This window comes from Dama dama, chromosome 30, assembly GCF_033118175.1.
Source record: "Dama dama isolate Ldn47 chromosome 30, ASM3311817v1, whole genome shotgun sequence".
NCBI lineage: Eukaryota > Metazoa > Chordata > Mammalia > Artiodactyla > Cervidae > Dama > Dama dama.
Window position 1 is genome coordinate 13,217,881 of NC_083710.1, and position 24,582 is coordinate 13,242,462.

Below are 24,582 nucleotides of genomic sequence, written 5' to 3' on the forward strand. Positions count from 1 at the left end.
AGGGGTTAAAACAAGATTATAGAAATAAGCTACAAACTTTCTCCCAAGATATTCATAGTCTAACCTGTATAGGGGAAAAAAAAAAAAAAGAATGATTTGTTACAAAAAATTGAGACAATGTTACAACAGGGAAAAAACAACAACAACAACAACACTATAGAAGCCCTTAGGTCATAAGAGGGTTTCTTGGAGAAGGTAATACCTGAGTTGAGCCTTAAGGAAAGAGCGATGAAGTACACAGAGTATCGCAGTTATAAATGAGCAGAGGGGACGGTTGTTAGTGCATTTCAGGTAGTCGAGGTGCACATACAAAAGCAAAGGGAAAAAGAGAGCATAGATTTAGAGAACTCAAGTGATTCTTTGAGGTTCTAGCTTACATCATCAACTGCTGGGCCGAGAACTACCTGGCTTCTTCTCATACTCCTCACTTTTTCAGTTTAGTCTAATATGTGTAACTGAAAATAAAAATACAATTTCACTCCTAAAGTTTCTAATGAACTTTGAGCAGTAGTTAATTCCCTTAAGGGCTCTAAATGAATGTTTCCTTTATATAGAAAGGAAGTGACATTAAAAGAGGATCAGTATCTTTCCAACTTATAAATGAAAAGGAAGACATATCCTTTTCAACATCTTAATACATAAGTATATGGAATCAAGAAAAAATAATGATCATAATGGTAGAAAAGAAATGTGTCCTAAAACAACTGTTATGCATTCTAAGAATAATTTCCCTGAAAAATATAGTATTTTTTACTCAACTATTACATTTTTTTTTTCATATTTTTTTTTATTATTATTATTATATTTTTCCAGTGGGTTTTGTCATACATTGATATGAATCAGCCATGGATTTACATGTATTCCCAATCCCGATCCCCCCTCCCACCTCCCTCTCCACCCGATTCCTCCGGGTCTTCCCAGTGCACCAGGCCGGAGCACTTGTCTCGTGCATCCCTCCTGGGCTGGTGATCTGTTTCACCATAGATAGTATACATGCTGTTCTTTTGAAATATCCCACCCTCACATTCTCCCACAAAGTTCAAAAGTCTGTTCTGTATTTCTGTGTCTCTTTTTCTGTTCTGCATATAGGGTTATCGTTATCACCTTTCTAAATTCCATATACATGTGTCAGTATGCTGTAATGTTCTTTATCTTTCTGGCTTACTTCACTCTGTATAATGGGCTCCAGCTTCATCCATCTCATTAGGACTGGTTCAAATGAATTCTTTTTAATGGCTGAGTAATATTCCATGGTGTATATGTACCACAGCTTCCTTATCCATTCATCTGCTGATGGGCATCTAGGTTGCTTCCATGTCCTGGCTATTATAAACAGTGCTGCGATGAACATTGGGGTGCACGTGTCTCTTTCAGATCTGGTTTCCTCAGTGTGTATGCCCAGAAGTGGGATTGCTGGGTCATATGGCAGTTCTATGTCCAGTTTTTTAAGGAATCTCCACACTGTTTTCCATAGCGGCTGTACTAGTTTGCATTCCCACCAACAGTGTAAGAGGGTTCCCTTTTCTCCACACCCTCTCCAGCATTTATTGCTTGTAGACTTTTGGATAGCAGCCATCCTGGCTGGCGTGTAATGGTACCTCATTGTGGTTTTGATTTGCATTTCTCTAATAATGAGTGATGTTGAGCATCTTTTCATGTGTTTGTACAGACACTTCTCCAAAGAAGACATTCAACTATTACATTTTATAGCAAATTGTTTTTCCACCCATTTATGGTAACTGGATAGAAAAAGAAAATTTGAGCAATTCAAGGTTATAAAAAAGAAATCTGTTTTAGTAACAGTACCATTATTATGGAATTGTGGGGATACAAATGTGAAATAATCTCACATTTATTTTGTCATGAGGTAGTGAAAAAATTTATGTAAAATTGTAAGATGTTAACGGGTGTAGAGAAATGGACACATACATTTCCAATGGAAAAGTAACAGAAATGTAAGTGCTACTTGGGAATCTAACCAACACATATCATTGAAGAAGAATACTTATAAAAAGATGTAGCTAGTCAAAAAAATGTATTATATAGCTAAATCTCTTGGGGATATGTTAAGTTTTCTTCATATATTGAATTTAATAACAGAATTACTTATAATTGAGACTTTACAGAAGGTATACTTTACATAAATGCAATAAGTATGTCTAACTTTTCTATCAACTGTGCATTGTTTAAGAAAGGTAAATACTTAGCTGCATTTATAAGGAAAAGTCTTATGAAGAATTTTAAAAGATAAATAAAAAATGCATATATTTTAGTATCTAAGCAAAAAATGAGAAATTATGCAACCTGTGTCTTAAATCTATCACAAATTACTATATTATTTTCCACTACAATCTGACATTTACCAAAAATCCAATATTCTAGGATCAAACATTTATTTTAGAATACCTAATGTATATAGTATTTTACAAAGCAATATCACAAAAGTCAAACTCAATGCTCAAAGAAATTTACAAGTGGCCAATGAAACAGAACACTTTCCTCAATAGATAAGATTGTCTGTAGGTAATATGCTTGGGTTTCAATTCTGAACGATGAGTGAAAGACTTAAAACAGAAATATTTGATGGAGAATAAAATCAAATAAAATAGTAAAATCATATTACTATAAATATCAAGGACAAAAATTACACCAGAATGAATAGTGGTATTAAATTTAATATTTAGAAAACTGAGACTTAGATGATGAGAAGACATGGAAAAATCATGGAAATAAGGTCTCAGAATTTTAATTAAGTATGAATTGTATAATATGAACTCAAAAGTGTTAAAAATACTATATATGCATTGTATCCTTATGTCAGTGAACCAAATTATGTACTTGAGATTTTTAAGGATGATAATTATACAATAGTCTTATGCTGTGGTCAGATCTCAAACAGAGTAACAGGTTGACTTCTTGGCAACAACTTTTTTAAATGACTTCAAAAAACATTAAAAGTAAATTTAGTAATTGATTTGAATTATTTGTTTTTTTACTGAACTGGATTCATTGACTAGACAAAGCATATAAAATAAAACTCTTCTTTTAAAAGAACTGTCATATTATGTGATGGCAAGTTCAGAGACCAATACCTTTTAAGCATGTGAGAAATGGGATAAAGATCATCCAGCAATCCTCTCCTGGGAATATGTAGAAAACCATATCTTTTAAAAAAATATCTGCACCCCAACATTCATTGTTGCACTATTTACAACAGCCAGGACAAGGAGGTAACCCAAATGTCTATCAATAAAGTAATGGATAAAGGAGATATATATATGTATATATATATAAATGGAATTTAGCTCAGCCTTAAAAAAAGAATGAAACAATGCCATGTGAGGTGACATGAATGAACCTTGAGACTGTCAGCTAAATAAAGATAAGTCATATGATGTTACTTCTATGTGGAATCAAAAGTAAATGGTACAAATGAATCTATTTACAAAGCAGAAATAGATTTACAGATGTAGAAAACAAGCTTTTGGTTACCAAGGGAGAAAAGAAGGGGAAAGGGATAAATTGAGGTATTGGGATTGGCATATACACTCCATTATACTTAAAATAGATTAAAAAAAAAAAAAAAACCTACTCTAAAGCACAGGAACTCTACTCAATACTCAGTAATGACCTATATGAGAATAGAATCTAAAAAAGAGTGGATATATGTTTCTGTATAACTGATCTACTTCGCTGTACAGCAAACATTAACACTCTATAAACCAACTATACTCTGATGAAAAAGTAATCAAAAAATAAGAGCATATACATCAAACACGAATGTAGATGACTTGGGAAAAGCATACTACACAGAGAGTAAATGAGGTTATTATTGTACTTAACTCATTCTTGATGTCCTTTAGTGATGCGACGAGGAAAAGGTAGGTTGGTATTACAAAGTCTTACTAAAGGGAATGGGCTTCCACGTGGCTCCGCAGCAAAGAATCTGCCTGCAATGAAGGAGACCCAGGTTTGATCTCTGGGTAGGAAAGATCCCCTGGAGAAGCAAATGGTAACTCACTCCAGTATTCTTGCCTGGGAAATCCCATGGACAGAAGAATCTGGTGGGCTACAGTCCATGGGGTCGCAGAAAAGTCTGACACAATTCAGTGACTAAACACACACACACGATAACATGATAAAGACTCCACAGTTCTGGTAGCAGTAAAAGAGCAGGCAATGCAAACACCTCAGATCTACTCAAAGGAAAATTTTTCACTGATAATTACATAGATTTTATGAGTACACTGAATTATGCTCAGTTCAAAACTTCTTTCCTTCCATCAATATGAAAACTCATTTATTAAAAAAAGTCATCAGAAGTAATTAGACATGTGGGCCTACAAATTCAAGCTTTATCCCCAGTTCATAACTGTTTATTCAAAATAGTCTTATTTTCAGTGATTTACAGTCTCGTGGAAACTTGGTATCTTGAGGCACACTATCTAAACATGAGAATTCTATAAGTCCTTGTTTTTCATACTTGTTATGAAAAAATATTGCCTTCTTAATGTACAATATCAAACGAATACATCCTTACATATATACACTTAAATATATGTCAGTTTTATGTAACTATAGACAAAGCATGAGGTATCTAAAACAAAAGGTAAATTGAAGCATATAAATTATGAAATAACACGATGAGAAGAATAAAGAGAAATGGAAGAGAAGGAGAGTCGGTGAGGTGCATACATTGCCTCCTTAGATGGTCACCCAGTTTAGCTCACCCTCATCCCTGTGCATATATCCTATTTTAGAAACTTTTCCAATTGAGTAAATTGCTTACAGTAATCCCTCCTTATCTATCATTGCACTTTTTTGATTTCAGTTACTGAAGGTCAATCATAGTCTGAAAACATTAAACTGAAAATTCCAGAAATACGTAATTCATAAGTTTTAAATTGCACATCCCTCTAAATAGTGGGATGCTATCTTGTGCTGTCTCTGTGCCACTTAGGACATGAGTCAGCCCTTTGTCCAGCATATCCACATTGTACACTTTACGGGCCCATAAATCACTTAGGAGTCATCTTAGTTATCAGATCAACTATCTTGCTATAATAACAGTGCTTGTATTCAAGTCACCCTAATTTTACTTGATAATGGTCCCAAAGTGCAAGAGTAATGATGTTGGCAATTTGGATATTTTCTTACAGGGCCTAATCTATGAGCTAAACTTTATCATAGGTATGTATATATAGTAAAAAATGAGTATATGTAGAAGTCAGTGGCTTCCCTGGTAGCTCAGCGGTTAAAGAATCTGCCTGCAATGCAGGAGACCCCAGTTCAATTCCTCGGTTGGGAAGATCCCTGGAGAAGGGTTAGGCTCAGTTCAGTTCAGTTCAGTTCAGTTCAGTTCAGTTCAGTCACTCAGTCGTGTCTGACTCTTTGCAACCCCGTGAATCGCAGCACGCCAGGCCTCCCTGTCCATCACCAACTCCTGAAGTTTACTCAAACCCATGTCCATTGAGTCAGTGATGCCATCCAGCCATCTCATCCTCTGTCATCCCCTTCTCCCGCCCTCAGTCTTTCCCAGCATGAGGATCTTTTTCAATGAGTCAACGCTTCGCATGAGGTGGCCAAAGTATTGGAGTTTCAGCTTCAGCATCAGTCCTTCCAATGAACACCCAGGACTGATCTCCTTTAGGAGGGACTGGTTCGATCTCCTTGCAGTCCAAGGGACTCTCAAGAGTCTTCTCCAACACCACAGTTCAACAGCATCAGTTCTTCGGCGCTCAGCTTTCTCCCATATTCTTGGGCTTCCCTGGTGGCTCAGCTGATAAAGAATCCGCCTGTAATGTGGGAGACCTGGGTCAATCCCTGGGTTGGGAAGATGTCCTGGAAAAGGGAACAGCTACCCACTCCAGTATTCTGGCCTTGAGAATTCCATGGGCTGTACAGTCCTGGGGTCACAGAAAGCCGGACACGACTAAACGACTTTCACTTCACTTCAGGAGTCAGTACTGTAAGTGTCAGGTGTCCACTAGGAGTCTTGGACCACATTCCCCCTGGATAAAGGGGCACTACTGTATATTTAAATTATAAAATGCTTAGTCACAACTTGATGCTTTTCTTCAAATATTTGGAGATGTTAGTCTTTAAAAAAAGATATTGACATATTTCATGCTGGCATGTAGATCAAAAAATAGATTAAACATTACTTAGAGACAGATATGTTATACATAAGATAGAATATAATAATACTTGTTATATCAAAGGTTTCTTTCTTTTCTCCCCAGAAACAATGAGTAACTGATCACTGGAAGTGCAAACCTACACAGTAAGCTTATGCAGAGTGGCTTATTTCCAAATTCAGTTAAAAGTGAGACAGCCTTTAAGATAGCATTGCACACGGAACATCTACAATTCCCTAAACAATGAAAGGAAGAAATAAAACAATAAACTTATTTTTCTTTACTATTTTTTCGCTATCTTTAGAAATATGCTTACAGTGTTATCTATTTTTATCATATTTTTCTTTTTAAAAAGTGACAGAACTAAGTCAGCCTGATTAGAATTTATTTCAACTCAGTAAAGTGAATCTAAAAATTATGTACAACAGATGAATGAAGAGTTATTAAAATTAATGAAAGCAAAAACTGTAAGGGAATAGTCCTATCGTTTGAGAAGCTTATTTCTCTCAAGGGTACTGCTGTAACTGTTGGCACCATGGCCATAGAAAGAGCCCCTGGCTCTCTCCATTAACCAGCCAAGAGACCCTGGCCAAGCTTCATAGTCCCTCTCGGACTCAATTCTTTCATCTGGGACTGAAAGGATTCAGTCAAGATGATCTCTAAGATGATCCCAATCTCTATGGCTTTATTACTTTAGGTGCCACGTAGTACCATTTCAAGAGGAGAATATCATTTATTGATTTCAGTAACTTTATCTTTAAAAATGAATTACATTAAAAATTTCTCAGGTGGAAACCTTTCATGTTATCAAAATAACTGAAAATACAACCTTTAAAAATAATGTTTTTCAGTTTTGTTCACAGGCTTTCATGGGGAGAAAAAAACACATTTCCTATCAACAGGTTATAAGCAATAGAGCCATTTTTATAGAAACTCAGACAAAAAGTTATATATTTTTAGATGTTTTCCAGGCAATCTCAGGGATAAATGTCTTTGTCACCTACAGTTATCTTTGGAATTAAATCTTTTGAGAGATGAATTCTGTAGACTATTTAATGCTTCAGCAGGTTTAGATGCTTATAACTTATAAAAAGTTAAAATGTTTTTCCTTTTATTTCATATTCATTTTAAGTCTTTACTGTTGCTCTTGAAACAGACCCTTTAGAAACAAACAAAAAAAAAAGATGTTAACGATTATCTAGCCCAGTTTCTGCATTTTTAAACCAGTCTGCTCATCTTTTCCTTCCTCCCATCAAGAGGTGAAAGCTAGAAGGCTTGCCCTGGAAATTCTAAGGCACCCTATGAAAAGTTCCACTACGCTGTGGTGGTTGTCATGCTGGAGAAACCACCTGGAAAAATTCTAGTTGATGATCCAAGCTGAGGTTAGCTTTCCTGCCATTCCCAATGAAGCATCATGTGACTAGAATTGGTTTTGTACCATCCAAACCAGCCCATCTGCCAGTTGAATACCCCTGAGTGACTTCTATCAACATCATGTGAAAAAAAAAAAAGAATCACCCATTTGAATGCTGCCAATTTATGGTTTCCTAAATTATTAAATATACATAATAAAATTATTGTTTTAGACAATTAAGTTTGGACAGCTTTCTCTCTCTCTCTTTTGGCTTTTAATGCAACAATAGGCAAATAGAATTTGGTATCTGGAAGTGAGGTACTAATATTACAAAGTCTAAAATGTGTGGCTTTGGTTTGGGGGCCAGACAACAGGAAAAAGCCTGACAAGCCTTGAAGTGACTGGCATAGATGACTTAATGATGATTGGAAAAAGAATACTATATTGAGAGCTGGCAGAAAGTGTGGTAATACTGCCACTCAAGGTAACCTGAGAAATATAAAATGTACTTAATGGACTTGATAATGTAGCTAAGATGATTTTCTGGGCAAAGTGTTGAAGGTGCCACCTGGTTTCTCCCAGCTGTCTACTAGAACGAGAGAAAAGCAAGATGAACTAAGTAAATCAACTGTTAATAGAATATGGAGTGTTGGACAATCTTTCCATGCAGCAAGTTCTCCTGAAAGCAAGAGACAGTCTCAGGGTAAAGACTAAATTTGAGGCACTTTGAGGAGAACACAGTCTCAGTGAATTCAGGCTATGGTCATAAGGTCCTTTGTGAGGACTTAAGTCTTTATCTTTGTTAGAAAAAAAAGAAAAAGAAAAAAAAAAAAAAAGCATGCCATATAGATGGCCTCAGACACACAATAGTACTTAGTGCACAGAGAAATCTCACAGGAAAACCAATTGTCTATAGGTGAAATTAGTAAACAATCTAGGAAGCCTGGCATGCTGCAGTCCGTGGGGTCACAGAGAGCCGGACACAGCTGAGTGGCTGAACAACAATAGTAATAGAAGAGCATTGTTCTGGAGTCCAGCTGAAGACTACAGCCCAGGTAATAGCCTTGTAGGTAAGGTACTCCAAGAAATTGCTCCATAGAAGCATGGTTTTTCAGAACAGTTTTGTATCTTGTCAGAACATAGAACATCAGAGGTTAGGGATACATTCCTTCAACGCTGCCAAAAAAAAAAAAAAAAATGAATCAGCCCATACACAGAAAGTTAGTATGAACTTGGTACCTAGGAAGGCAGTCTTATCATTGAAGGAATACCAGCACTGGCATCCTAGGAAGGGAGGCATTTAATCTTTATTCTTATGTCATTTTTTGCCTCTGGTCAATGGTCTTTTTTATTTACTAGTTAAAGTAGATTTATAGTATATGCTTGATAAAAATATATATATATATATATGCTTGATAGGCCACAAGTAGGCTATTCTAGTTAGCATAAAATTTAAGTTAACCCCTGTATAAGCCAGAATGGTTTTCCCATATCCAATATGTGAGAATTTCTTTTATTAACAAGTTAGAGGAAATTTATTTATATCTTAAATAGATTTATAGATATAATTTTAAGGATTATATTAGCATAGATTGAGAGGGACAGAAAGAATTTAAAAGATTAAGAAGCCCCAAATTCTATAAGAAGGGAAAAAAATTGAAGAAAAATGGATTTTAAGAAACTTAGAGTTTATAGGAATAGTTCCATTATAAGGACAAGGAAGTTTTCAGATGGCATGTCTAAAACCAAAAGTCATGTAGAATTATGCTCAGAGATGAAGACTGAGCTTTAATTAGGGAAATAAAGACTTCGACCAGATTATATTTAAGAATTACTATAAGGCAGTGATTGCTACATGTTTCTCATTTTTCCCCTTCTGGAACAGAAATGTTTACTCTTCTTATCTTATGCTTTTCTCATCTTCAGACATTAGGTGGGAGAGGGCAGATAATTTGTCTCTCATCTTCATAAGTCTTTAGATCAAGAGCAACTTTATCCAAGGAATAAAAGCTAAGGATATCTGTCTGTAGCTAGTTTTGATTTCAATGACAAGATCCAGGCCCTTGCACCTGAACTTTATAGCATAATAGGATGAGCTTTGGTGGCTATTGGATGAAGAAGGAAGATCAGTAATTTTGTGGGCAGGACAAGGACTTCAAACATGGAAGCATATTATTTGAAACTTCTCTTGATATTCAGGGTCTGTGGTCCCCCACCTTGAATATGCACTTGGTTGGATCTGTTTTAACCAATTAAGAAGGAAAGAAGTGGAGCTAGATTGTAAAATGTCATGCAACTTTCACCTTCTTCCCTAGAAGAATTTCTCTTGGTACCTGGACCCACCATGTAAGAATTCTAGATTCCTTGAGGTGGCCATACTGAAGAGGCCACCATTAGGTATCTTGTTGACAATTCCAGCTGAACTCAGCCTTTCCGATACACCCACCAAGTCACCATATATATGAGTAAGAGATTTCTGCCTTCCCGTCCAGATAGTTTTAACAATTATATATGATCAAAAGACTTCTATTGTGCCATATAGAAAAGCAGAATTATCTATCTGAGCTCTACGCGATGTGCTAACCCACAAAATTTATAGACTACAGTAGAATGATTGTAGGGTTTTTACCACTAGCTTTTGTGGTCATTTGTCCAGCAATAGGTGACTGGAACACCAACCCTTCCTTTTATGAGATAGATCTTTAGCAGAAGAATTATTGCAAGGAGGAATTAAGTAATTTGCACAAGCTCGTGCAATTATGAGGGGAGGACAAGGATGCAAACCCAAGATCTATGTCTTATTTTTATTTCATTATACCTCATTGTCCTGACAAAGTACATTTTTAATATACAGTGATATATTAAAATGCTTAGAAATTAATTGAGTTTATGAAAATCAAATATTTATTATTGGTTCTTTTTTCTGTGTTACTTTTAATCTCATTGTCTTCTACTATTTAACTTTTTTTTTACCATTTGATATTTTAAAGCTCAGCCCACATATGAAGAAAATAAACATAGGTGAATTCTTAATTCTTAGAGGGCTTCAAATTAGAAATTCTTTATTTCTGTGATGAAGATTTATGACCAGATTTATGCCTTTACCCCATTCATGGTCATCCCTTATAACTTTAACTAGAAAAGCTTAATCCAGACCCAGGATCAAGAAAGATTCTCATCAGATAGAATTTAAATGCTCCAGTCCAGTAAATCAGCATTTCAACACTGAGATGATTTCTTGGAAACCTCACTCTTTTCCTTTAGTCACATTCTTTTTCCCAGATTTGGTAATTGAGATGAAGCCAGCTTATATTCTATGTCAAGTAGCTGTATCTCTCTCCTTTGTTTAACCTTGTGCCACAATCCTGGTTTGAATTTCCTGCACATTTCCTCTATATACCTAGGATTTTAGTCCCACCATGTTCTTGTAGATTCTGTAGTCTACTCTGCCTTGAAAATTTTAGCCCTGAAGCAAGAATTATACGTGTCCTCTTCAATTTCCATGGAGTTTCTGTAATTCTGTCTAGAACCTTTGTTTTAGTCGTTAGCTGCCTTAACTCAAAGTACTTAAGACCGAACTTACACTCTTGCTGGTCTTTCTGGACAGTGTGATAGCCTGCCTGTCTGCTCCAGCTGCCTTGATCCATTGTTGCCTGGTATCTGTTGTTTAATCTTCAGATGAAATGCTTTGTCTCTTTGCTTAGATTTCCTTCACTTGTTCAGTTCAGTTCAGTCACTCAGTCGTGTCCGACTCTGTGACCTCATGAATCGCAGCACGCCAGGCCTCCCTGTCCATCACCAACTCCCGGAGTTTACTCAAACTCATGCCCATCGAGTCAGTGATGCCATCCAGCCATCTCATCCTCTGTCGTCCCCTTCTCCTCCTGCCCTCAGTCTTTCCCAGCATCAGGGTCGTTTCCAATAAGTCAGCTCTTTGCATGAGGTGGCCAAAGTATTGGAGTTTCAGCTTCAGCATCAGTCCTTCCAATGAACACCCAGGACTGATCTCCTTTAGGAGGGCCTGGTTGGATCTCCTTGCAGTCCAAGGGACTCTCAAGAGTCTTCTCCAACACCACAGTTCAAAAGCATCAATCCTTCGGCATTCAGCTTTCTTTATAGTCCAACTCTCACTTGATTCTTATGCAATTTCCAAGAGCAGATTTTATGTCAGCGTTAGTTTTTAGTCTCCCACTTCTATCCAATCTAAAGTCTTTCTACCAATATTAAGTCCCAGACTAGTTATAGAACAACTGCTGCTGCTGCTACACCCCAGCTAACAGGAAATCATATCACTCTAATAAGTAAAACTACATTGTAAATCAGCAGTGTTAATAAAATTTTATTAAATATTTCCCTTTTTTCATAACATTGAAAAAAATTACTTCTGTTGGCTTTCTTCCTCATCTTTGACAGAAATAATAACTGAAGGCCATAAATTTAGAAACTGAATCTCAGTGTTTTTAATGTGTACATCTTACAAAAACTCCGACTTTCAGGTCACCTACTGTTTCAGGGAAAGGGATAGTTTTTATACTGGCTTCTCAAAACAGTATTCTCACAGTGGAAAAATATGACATAGCTATTTATATATAAAGTCATAACTCTTCTCTCTGATGCACTGAAATAAAGCATCGGACTGTAATGTGTATGATGGTTATTCCCTAGAGGGGGAAACGTTTATTATTCTAAACTGAATTCCTGAGCAAACATGACTAAAAAATAAATATGCATATCAGCTATTGTAATCATTTACAAAATAAGGGGAAAATGTTACATGTTTTTTTTTAATGTGCTTCATTACAGTGTCTTCCCAAGTGGTGCAGTGTGGTAAAGAATTCACCTGCCAATGCAGGAGACACGAGAGACATGGGCTCAATCCCTGAATCAGGAAGATGTTCTGCAGAAGGAAATGGCAACCCACTCCAGTATTCTTGCCTGGGAAATGCCAGGGACAGAGGAGCCTGATGGGCTAGAGTCCATGGGGTCTCAAAGAATAGACTGAGCTACTGAACACACACGCATATTATATTGGTCTGGGTCCAATCAGGAGACAGAGACACATAGTAAGTTAAATAGGAGGAGTTTAATATAAAGAATTATTAAGCTATGATAGAATCATAACTACAAAAAGAAAGAGAACTCCAAAGTGCACTCTGAAAGGTGCATCTGCCTTTGCCTAGAGCAAACGTAGCTAAGTAAGAACACGCTTCCCTTCACAGGTTCCCAGCACCCCACCCCTCAGGGCAGGGCAGAGTTCAGGCCTAGAGAAAAGAGAAGTCAGCGGTATTGTCAGAGCCAGAGCTCGTCTACAGTAAGATGCAAGCACGGACGAAAACCTCCGCGCTGGAGCGCGTGGTCACCAAAAGCTGTGTGTTCTGGTGCACGGACGGGGCTGAGTGACCCTACGTGTTCCCACACACCTGCTCCTTGGCATACAGTGAGGCGGGTGCAAAAAACCCCAAAGAATCACTTAAAGCAGCCCCTTTCTGCCTTTCTCCAGCGCCCTCTACCGACACAGCTTAAAATCATGCTTACTGTGAAAGAGAAAAGAGAGCTTATCACTCAGAGCAGGTGTACCAAAGCGCGAATGTGGAGTTGTGAGACAATACTTTGATAGCCGCCATGCACATCATATGGAGAGGGAAATGGCAACCCGTTCCAGTATTCTTGCCTGGGAAATCCCAGGGACCGAGGAGCCTGGTGGGCTCCAGTCCAGAGGGTCTTAAAGAGTCTGAAACGACTGAGCGTGCACACACAACACACGCACACACGTATCATGCAGGCTATCTCACCGTGCTGTTATTGTATATTAAAAACAAATTAAATGGCTCTTTTCTGTCACATATTTAGCCTGTAAGTGTTATAACCAATATGTAATAAGAATAAAAATAATTATAAATGTTTCAGCATTTTAAAACATTTAGGTGAATACTACTGATGGTCTAGAGCTTTTAGTTTCCCTCCAAATTGAAACTGATAGCACCTTTGTTCTATATAATTTTATCTGTGCTGTCAGAAACAATGTAAATTAAATTCCACAAACTTTATATGAATTTTATATTTGACTTTTATTGATATTACATATAAAAATTGACATCTATGTCTTAATTTATTTTAGCTTCTGTTTTAGTCTTCAAATACATGACGGAGGCAATGGTACACAGCAATAAAGGCTACATTGTGATGCAGCTTACAGCAGCGCCTGTCCACAGGCTAGCCTTGTGAAAGGGACAAGCTACACTTTCGGCCTGATGTGATTAGTTACACGTAATCTTTGTGCTCAGGTCAAAATGCATTTCACTATTCCAACACTGACAAGTGGGGATCCCTACAATAGTAGGCATTTTTTGTACTATCCAAAAATGAAGATAATTCCAAATAATTTGACCCCTTTGGGGTTATCAAAACTTATTCTGAATGGGAGATTAAAACTACTGGAAGAATGTCACCATGCTAAATGTGAACCCCTTTGAACGTCTTGTATTAACAACAATGCATTAACTAACTTAATGTAATCTTTGTCTCACCCCAAGTTAAGGAATTATTTACACTGGAGATCATTAACATAATGATATTTTTAAACCAAAATTGTGTTTCTGAATGCCTTAATCTCCCAGGAGCAATGGAACTCATTCTAGAATTAGATTTATGCTTCTCGTTTCCATGTAAGCTAAGTGATTTTGTTCTAGAAATTGTCACATGGTAAGCCTAGTTAATTAAAGATGTGTGGTCTCGAGTCAAAATTTTGACTTTTAGATTTATATATTCATTTATTCATCTACAAAGCCTTTTAGCTGATATAATGCTCTGTGCTATGGAAAGAGGGTTTAGCTGTGAGCCAGAGGGACTCGGTAACCTCTCTGGTGGCTCAGTCAGTAAAGAGACATGGGTTCAATTCCTGGGTCAGAAAGATCCCCTGAAGAAATGAATGACTTCCCACTCCAGCATTCTTTCCTGAGAAGCCCCATGGACAGAGGAACCTGGTGGTCTATAGTCCATGGTCACAAGGAGCTGGATATCCTTCACAGAGATACAGCTGAAAGAATGTTGTTCACACTCAAGTCAGTTGTGACTTAACTGGACTTTAACAGGCTAATCTGAAAACTTAACTTTATGTCTTTGAAGCTAATTATTTCTTTCAAATAAGACTAAACAGTAGCATATATCTACATATATATATATATATATATATATATATGTTTTAAGAAAACTAGAATGTATATATTTTAGAATACGGACTTTCAAGTATTTTAATACATAATTTAATCTCTAATTTGAGGAAAGGCGACCTTAGGCATATCCCTATTAACACATTATTTTTTTTCTTGAAAGCATGGAAAACACAATTAGCCATGTGACATCTGTTGTGATTTTCTTTACTAAGCTAGCAAAACTGCTTGATTTTTAAGGTACTTTCCAATATTCAGTCAAAACTTTGAGGTATATGAAACCACAGTGAGCCTTCTTGTGCCCTCTTTAAGGAACAACTTGCTTAGGTGTCAAGATAACAGGAATACCATGGGAAGGTGTTCACAGTTCCTCAGCAGGCATTTTATTATTTAAGTGTTGTCAGGAACCACTTTGGAATGGACATGTTGTTTTTCACTTGTGCTTTTTTAAAATAACAGATATAAAAAGCTCTTTAAACCTCAATTCCTGTACTTTTGCATTTATATTTTTCCCACAGGGAGCATTTAAATAGTTGGTTCTTGTCATCCCCTGTCTCCTATCTAGATCTGCACCTCTAGGGTATTCTTCTATTGCATTGTGTTTTACACAAGGAACTGACAGCTCTGGCCTTGGTAAAAGGATCCACTGTCTGTTTTTCTCTGGTAAGAATAGTGGCCCAATGCTTCCTTGACCTTTTGAATTTTCCCTCTTTGCCTCTGTTGAATCCTGGTTGCAAACGAGCCATCCTTCCCCAGTATCATGTAAAAACATGCATGTATAACAACAGAGTAAAATGTCACAAACATGAAAACCAAGCAGTGTGATTTGGGTGTGCGCGCGCACGCGCGTGTGTGTGTGTGTGTGTGTGTGTGTGAGTGTGTTTGTTTGTTAGTCGCTCAGCTGTGTCTGACACTTTGCAACCCTATGGACTGTGGTCTTCTAGGCTCCTTTGTCCCTGGGATTTCTCAGGCAAGAGTACTGGAGTGGAAATATGTACCTTCCTCCAGGGGATCTTCCCCACCCAGGGATCGAACCCAGGTCTAGATCAGGCAGATTCTTTACCGCCTGAGCCCCCAGGGAAGCCCCAATTTGGGCCTGTACCACCGTGGAAGTCTAACATCTAGTGTCCTTAGAACAACAACAACAAAATGTATTTTGTGCCTTCCAAGAAAGTTGAAAAGAAAAATGCATTTATTGAAATATTAGGAATGGTCCTGTCAATTTCTTTATGGATACCAGAGAAAAGCTAGTGTACACGTTTACTTACAGGTCAAAATCTATTCATGGAACAGACCTAAGAGCCACACATCAAAGTCATGTGGTTAGGCCTGCTATTTACAGCTTTAGAGTGATTTGTACAATGACACAATCAACGGTAGAACTGAAAAAATGAAAACTTGTGATATACCGCGGAGTAATTTTTCCCTAGTGTGCCATGGCGGCCTCATTTAAGAAAATAGTCACTCCGTTTGCCTTTCAGGCTCTCTTTCTTATTCATTTTGTCTTTATATTTACAGCAGCTCCCTCAATGGTCGTTGAAAAACATTAATAAGCAAGACTGTCAATTATATAGGGTCAGGAGACCAGCAGGGGGTACCCTCAAGTCCTGAGACTACATGCGGGCATGCTGAGTCGCTTCAGTCCTGTCTGACTCTGCAGGCCAGTGTACCGTAGCCCGCCAGGCTCCTCTGTCCATGGGATTCTCCAGACAAGAATACTGGAGTGTGTGGCCGTGCCCTCTTCCAGGGGATCTTCCAGACCCAGGGATGGAACCCCATCTCTTATGTCTCCTGCATTGTCAGGTACACTCTTTACCACTAGCGCCACCTGGGAAGCAAATACAGCAGAGTCCAAAAGGAAGAAGAAAGAATCTTCTTACTTCCCGGCAAGGACTGGGCCAGTGAAAAGCCATTGGATGATAGCCTCTCAATTTCATTTTCCCCTCTGTAAAATTGCTCTCCTTTCCTTTCGGTGCAGAGACTTGCCCGTGGTTCATCATGGTTGCACTTTGAAATGCAATTCTCTGCTGATCCTGAATAAATTTGTCTCTGTTGGAGAAATATCTCTCTATTTCTTTCAGGTCAACCTAGTTCTTCAGGTAAATTAGTGAGTTTTGAAGGGAACACCGGTGTAATTAACCCATTAGTATTATGAGATGCTACAGGAATGATTATTAATGACAAATAAAAATTAAAAATAGGACTAGCCTGATGGTCCAGCGGTTAAGAATCTGCCTGCCAATGCAGGGGACATGGGTTTGTTCCTTGGTCCTGGAAGATCCCACATGCCACAGGGCAACTTAAGCCTGTGCACCCTACAGCCGGTGCTCTGCAACAAGACAAGCCCACGCAACACCATTAGAGAAACCCACACTCAGCTTAGCCAAAATTTAAAAAATCTGTCTACTTAATATACATATATATAATATATATATATATACATATATATATATATATATAAAATGTCTGAATTCTCCTCTGTAAAAATAAGGGAAGAAACTACTTCTCCCTTCCCCAATTCTCTTAGAGTATTTACATTAGAAAACTTCTCGTTGTAAATCTTTCTTGTTGGCTTTTTGTCACCTTTTATGATCTAGGATTGGTTTTCTCAAAGACCTAAGAACCATCTTTTTGAAATGCAAACATTAAGAGAGTCGGCCTGCCTGCCCAGTCCCTACAGTTATGTCTGACTCTTGGTGACCCCATGAACTGTAGCTCGCCAGGCTCTTCTGTCCATGGGGTTCTCCGGACAAGAATGTTGGAGTGGGTTGCGATGTCCTCCTCCAGGGGATCTTCCTGACCCAGGGACCGAACCTGCATCTCCTCCTTTGCAGGTGGATTCTTTTACCACTGAGCCACCATGGAAGCCCAAACATTGAGGGGGACTGCATCTCTATTTCCCAGTTTCTATGAAAAGATAGGAGTTTAACTTCTGTAGGAACCTTGTTCTGAGTTGGAAAACTATCAGCTGTTACGAAGATGTTAGGTTTGTTTTTTCTCCAGTAGCTGATTAGCTAACACAGATGGTAACCCCAATTACCATATAGAGTTAGGATGTACATGTGTAACACATGGTGTTGTCAAGTCCTCTTACCTATGAACTAGTTATTGTTTATCTTAATGGCTCAGACTGTAAAGAATCTGCCTGCAACGTAGAGGACTTGGGTTCAATCCTTGGGTCAGGGAGATCCCCTGGAGGAGAGAATGGCCAACCACTCAAGTATTCTTGCCTGGAGAATCCCATGGACAAAGGACACTGATGGGCTACAGTTTATGGGGTTGCAAAGAGCTGGACACAACTGAGTGACTAAGACCTTCTTTTCTTTTTTTCTACTGTTTATCTTAAAAACATGCATGTAAAAAAAATGCATGTAATGAATTGCATCTACCAGCTATGTAAGGCAATGGGCATTATTTCCATCCAGTCTCTTTGAAGATGACCTATAATGCACATCACATTCTGATTTAATGCTGTTGAAAAGAAACAGCAACCTCTGAATGGAATCCCCTATGTTAATCTCCATCAAGACTTAATAGCAAACCGAACTGCAGTTTCAGCCTTTCCCACTAGGAGAATTTTAAACCAACCAACTTGGAATTTCCTAATCAAGACTAGTGAGGTAATGTCCTGGATAAGAGGCTTGCCTTCCCCTAAGGGAGGAGGATCTTGCCTGGAACTATACATTATTTAAGCTCCCTTGCCTCACCCTCCTTCTGCCTCTAAAAGCGCCTCGTTTGGTACAGCTCCTTGGAGCTCCTTCCTAGTTGTTAGATGGGGTACATGGTTGAGTGCTCAATCACTGTCATGGCTGACGCTTCTGTGACCCCATGGACTGCAGGGTGCCAGGCTGTCCTATCGACGGGATTCTCCAGATAAGACTACCAGAGTGGATCACCATTTCCTTTTCCAGGGGATCTTCCCAACCCGGGATTGAACTCATGTCTCTTATGTCTTTTGCATTGGCAGGCAGGTTCTTTACCCACTGCAACACTAGGGAAGTGGGTTGAATAGGATACTGCCCCATTATTAAATTGTCGAATAAAACCAATTAGCTATTTAAATTTATTCAGTTGAATCTTGTTTTTTAGCAATGCTTCTTCAATATAAAAGTGTCTTCTTTTTCCACTACCTCTGCAGAGAGGATTTCTGGGTTGGGACTATTTGATTTTAAAAATGGTTCCCCAACAAAATGTAGTTTAAAATAAACAGATAACTTTTAAAATGAGTATATGTAGCAATCAACCTAAAAAAATATAACAGACTCAAATATCTTCTGAAATAAGTTTATTCAGTCTTTTCAAGGTCTTGTCTATGGATAATGAAGAATGTATAATGTATAGAAAAGGAAAACAAAATCTCTAGCATCAAAAAACTTTCTGGGACAGATATAAATCCTATTTATCTTCATTATCATAATTTTCTGAACCTGTCATTACAGTTGAGGCAGTTGTGAATAAAAAATAAAGACGGTTAGTGATGATATAAAAAGATCCAGGGGTATAATTCAATAATATATTTCAAGAGGGTCATTCAATGTTTTCTGTTGTATCTTCCTGATTCATAAAGTCTCTGAGAAATGAGAATTGTAACAGTAAGTATCATCTAACAAAAGTTTTAGTAAAATTCATAGAATGTCATTAGCAAATCGGTATTTTAATCACTATATCACGAAATGACACATACATTTTACTACTAAGTAGAAGTTAGTGGTGGGTTTTATCAAAACTGTGGTTTGGTGTTTATCTGAATGTTTTTACTGTTGATATAAACAACAGACATTACTTAATTCAATTAAATAGACACATATGGCATGGTAATTATGAAATACTAAATAGTGATAATCCTTCATTTTAATGCAGCCATCAGAGTGAGGAATAGAAAACACAAGAGCAGCAAAAGGACTGTGAGTGTCTAACACTGGTGAATTCCTAGTGGGAAGTTTTCAGGTTGGACTCATCTGAGGAAAGTTTCTTTTTCTCTCCAAAACCATAGTAGAATAATGGTATATAACCCCCTCGTTGATACAAAATAAAGCAGAACAGGAGAATGCAAATATAATTCTGCTTCTTTTTTTATAATTAATTAGTTTGGCTGTGCTGAGTCATAGTTGTGACCAACTTGATCCTTGATCTTTGTGGCATGTGAGATCGTGTATGGGATCTAGTTGAGGCCATGACCAGGGATGGACCTCGCATCCTTTGCACATGGGAGCATGGAGTCTTAGCCACTGAGACACTAGGAAAGTCCCCTGCTTCTTCTTCTTCTTTGTAATCAGGGTATAATTAAGTAACATCTTTCAGGAGGGTATTTAAAGCTCATCTACTATTCCTGATCTCATAAAAGATTATGTGAAATGGGAAGTATGAGCAGTATTCTAGTCTAAGTCTTCCACGTACAGATGTTGAATAAATCCTGAACACTGTCCAGGCTTGCTGACACTGTGGAGCATCTTGGAGGAATCACAGACTAAGAATTGTCGTATTAATACAGTCTCTAAAATGAGGGATTTTTTCATTCTATTGTAGATGTAGAGGAGGAAAGCTTTCCTCTCCTTCTAAGTTCTTTGACTGATCTAATAGTTAAATCGGCATAACCAAGGTTAACAGGGAAAACAAATTTAATTCATACATACATGTGTGGGTGCTCAGTCACTCAGACATGTCCGCCTCTTCGTGACCTCATGGACTGTAGCACACCAGGCTCCTCTGTCCACGGGATTTCCCACACAAGAATACTGCAGTGGGTTGCCATTTCCTTCCTGATACCAGGGCTTCCCTGTGGTTCAGCTGGTAAAGAATCCGCCTGAAATTCGGGATACCTGGGTTCAATCCCTGGGTTGGGAAGATCCCCTGCAGAAGGTAAAGGCCACCAACTCCAGTATTCTGGCCTGCAGAATTCCAATTTCAAACTTTGGTGCTGGAGAAGACTCTTGAGAGTCCCCTGGACAGCAAAGAGATCAAACCAGTCAATCCTAAGGGGAATCAATTTTAAATATTCATTGGAAGGACCGATGCTGCCACAGCAGCAGCCCCCACTCCAAGTGCTTCCATGTCTGTTTCTTGCTCTGGCCTGAAGAATTCCATGGGGCCGCAGAGTCAGACATGACTGAGTGACTTTCACTTGCCGTTTCCTTCTCCAGAGCGTCTCCATGAGCCAGGTATCAAACCTGAATCTCCTGCTTGGCAGCTGGTTTCTTACCACGGACCCACCTGATACAGGAACCCCCAAATATGAGCCTTCCTGACAGTCAGGGGGTTGAGGCTTACATGAAATCCTGAGCTTAGGAGAAGGGGCTAGAAGTCTGGGACTTCAAAGGAGAGAAGACAAATCACAGAAAGATGGGAAGAGCAAATGTTTGGTAAACAAATGTATGCCCTGCTATGCAGAGAAGTCTGATGTAAAAATTTGATATTAGCTCTCTTCCTGGTTCAAGTCCCCATCTAAATTATTTTTGGCAGTTTAGGAAGAGCTTAAAAGATAGTCTAGAGTCTGATTGACTTTGTTTTAGCTCAAAATAATCCACAAGGCAAAGTGACACATTCTTGGGCAATCTGCTCTAAACCCCATCATAAAACAGAATGGAACTGACAAAGAGGCTTTTAAAAAGAACTGAGAAAACAAAAGAAAATCTGCTTGTTGCTAACAATTAGACATACTCACTTCAAAGCATACTAAAATTTTCTCAAAATGCCATCAGTAGCAGACTGCATGGTCTACCTGATGACCTACCCAGGACCTGAGATCTGGTCAACAGTCCAGAATCTTTGGCTGGACATCTGTATCCTAACTCTCCGTATTAGATATGGAGCTGCCTCTTCTTCCTCATGCAGAAATGTGACCATTCCTTTTTTTAGTAATTGGTCAATTCTAAGCATGCCCTGTGCCTAGCCTTGCTGATAGCTCTTGAGGGCACCTAGTATATGGGCCTTGCATACTTTAATACAGTTGAATACAGGACTAAATACAGTTGACCCATGAAACACCAGGTCTTTCCACTTTTCAGCAACTCTAGGGTTGTGTCACTTCCACTTACATCACATCTTCCTCACCCAGGGAGGATGTTCCGAGTGCTGATTTTGTTTCATGGCTCAACTATTAAACTCAGTTTAGCTGCTGTGAATCATAAAGTGGGGTTAGGGGAAGGGAAAGAGCTATGCCCCAGCTCATCTATAGGTTCTCCGATCTGGTTCATATATGGTTAGGGTTCATGGGATACTGCATGGAGTTTCAAAGGTTCTGGATGAGATCAGAAAATATAATCTGTATGATGTATCCTGTGCTTTTCTGTCCCTCATGGTATATCTCCAGTATTGGTAATGTATAGAATTGATGCTTTCAAATTGTGGTGTTGGAGAAGACTCTTGAGAGTCCCTTGGACTGCAAGGAGATCAAACTAGTCAATTCTAAAGGAAATCAACACTGAATATTCATTGGAAGGATAAAAGATGAAGCTGAAGCTTCAATACTTTGGCCACTTGATGTGAAGAGCTGACTCATTGGAAAAGACCTGGATGCCAGGAAAGATAGAAGGCAGGAGGAGAAGGGGATGACAGAGGATGAGATGGTTGGATGGCATCAGTGACTCAATGGACATGAGTTTGAGCAGCTCCGGGAGCTGGTGAAGGACAGGGAAGCCTGGCGTTCTGCAGTCCACGGGGCCGCAAAGAGTCAGAAAATACTGAGCAACAATAACAACAGGAAATTTACCAGAGGGATCAACCTACTTCTCCAGTCTAGTTGGTTTCTGAGGTTCATTGTGAAGAAACAGCAAATACTTCTTAGATGGCCAGCCAAGGGAGAGGAGGGGAGTGGTTGTTGGGTATCTCTGTCCCTTCTCTACCTTCTCACTTATTCTCCAATGAAAACCACACTTCACTCTGATGAAAGCTCAGATATTAGATGAGGTTCAGTAGAATTAGATTCTACTCAGCTAACTTTGTATGATTTAACTTATAATTCTTCATAGAAGTGTTCAAAATAATGCCACAAAGGCTTAACAATTTGGGGAAAAAGAAAAGGAAAGAAATCATGACCTTCAGCAAGGAAAAAGGTCTAAATGAATGGAGCAAATCTCCTTTCTGGGCCACTGCTGGTTCTATCCTAAGATATTTGAAATCAATCAAGCACATTGGCTACAGCAAAGCAATACCATGTGTTTTTGGTGTTTTTTTTTTTTTTTTTTTGAAGATACATATCTACTCTGTATCAGAGATTTCTTTACCTTTTATTGTCAAATTTGACCCGTTTTCTATAAAATAAACTTGGTCTTGGGGTGCATTTACTTCCTCCTCACTCTAGGTTACATTACAAACCTACTTACAGAAAATGATAAAAAGTGGTATTATGTCCGAAATGTTTTCATTATATCCATGTTTTTTTTTTTTTTTTTCCCATTGAGGAGTGAAGAATGGGAGTTTAAGTTTTCAACATTCATGTAATATGCTCAAACACTAATTCATATTTGTGTTAACCATGCTTGCTTCTTAGGACAAACTTAAGGTGTCTCTATTTTTTAGCTGAAGTTATGCCTTGAATCTTTCAATTATAATGAAAGTAACATTCCACAATATTAAGAGACATAAACCTGTCAAAAGGGTTGCATTTACCCTTTTTTTAAAATTTCAATAGACAGAATATATGTAAACAAAATCTACACTGTTTTCGTCATTCTGTATGACAGGAGGATATTTTACTTGGAACAGAATCCTGAGCCCGCAGCCTGGCACTGTTCCTTTGTAAACAATGGAGAAAAGCAACAAAGCATTGGGAGAAACTATTTCAGCTACTGCTCTAGTGAAATGGAGAGGGAGTCTTATCCACTCCTATTTTTGTATCTCAGAGAGAAAGTATGAACTTCACTTCACTCTACCCACAACTTCAACTAATAGATTCAATTGACCACTCTCAAGCAAAATTCCTTTTCTTACTAAGGGACGTGCTTCCCTAAGCAGATTACAGAGATAAATATTCAAGTAGGGCATTTGTATACATTATTTTTTTTTTTCAGTGCCTGCATCCTATAAAGAAGGATGTTAATTTAATTGGAACATTGACTACAATTTAGCCATAATTTCCATCCCCTTAAAAGGGACGCAACATTGTATGTTGGGTACTGGAAGGATAAAACCTCAGAAGCAACTCTTTGAGAATCAAGCATAATCCCATTTAACAAATTACATTTAGTTTTAGCAATACACTGTGAAATATGTTATTACCTGTTAATTATTTGATTGTCTTTATTCCAAAGTCAATTTTGAACATCTCAGGATGTATTAATACTATTAAAGATGAACAAAGAAGGCTCATAATTACTATTACTACATCCTGAGACTTTTTTAAATGCCCTTGGATTATCATTCAAGACCAAATCCTCAAGCAAGTAGGTCTCTACTAAGAGTTATGCTCATAATCTTAAAGTTCCATGTCACCAGTTTAACAGATCCTTATTGAACAAGAATTTCTATATGGTGGTACTACATTAGATTGCTGGGAGAAATATCAATAACCTCAGATATGCAGATGACACCACCCTTATGGCAGAAAGTGAAGAACTAAAGAACCCCTTGATGAAAGTGAAAGAGGAGAGTGGAAAAGTTGGCTTAAAGCTCAACATTTGGAAAACTAAGATCATGGCATCTTGTCCCATCACCTCATGGGAAATAGATGGGGAAACAGTGGCTGACTTTATTTTGGGGGGGCTCCAAAATCACTGCAGATGGTGACTGCAGCCATGAAATTAAAAGACACTTACTCCTTGGAAGGAAAGTTATGACCGACCTAGACAGCATATTGAAAAGCAGAGACATTACTTTGCCAACAAAGGTCCATCTAGTCAAGGCTATGGTTTTTCCAGTGGTCATGTATGAATGTGAGAGTTGGACTATAAAGAAAGCTGAGTGCAGAAGAATTGATGCTTTAGAA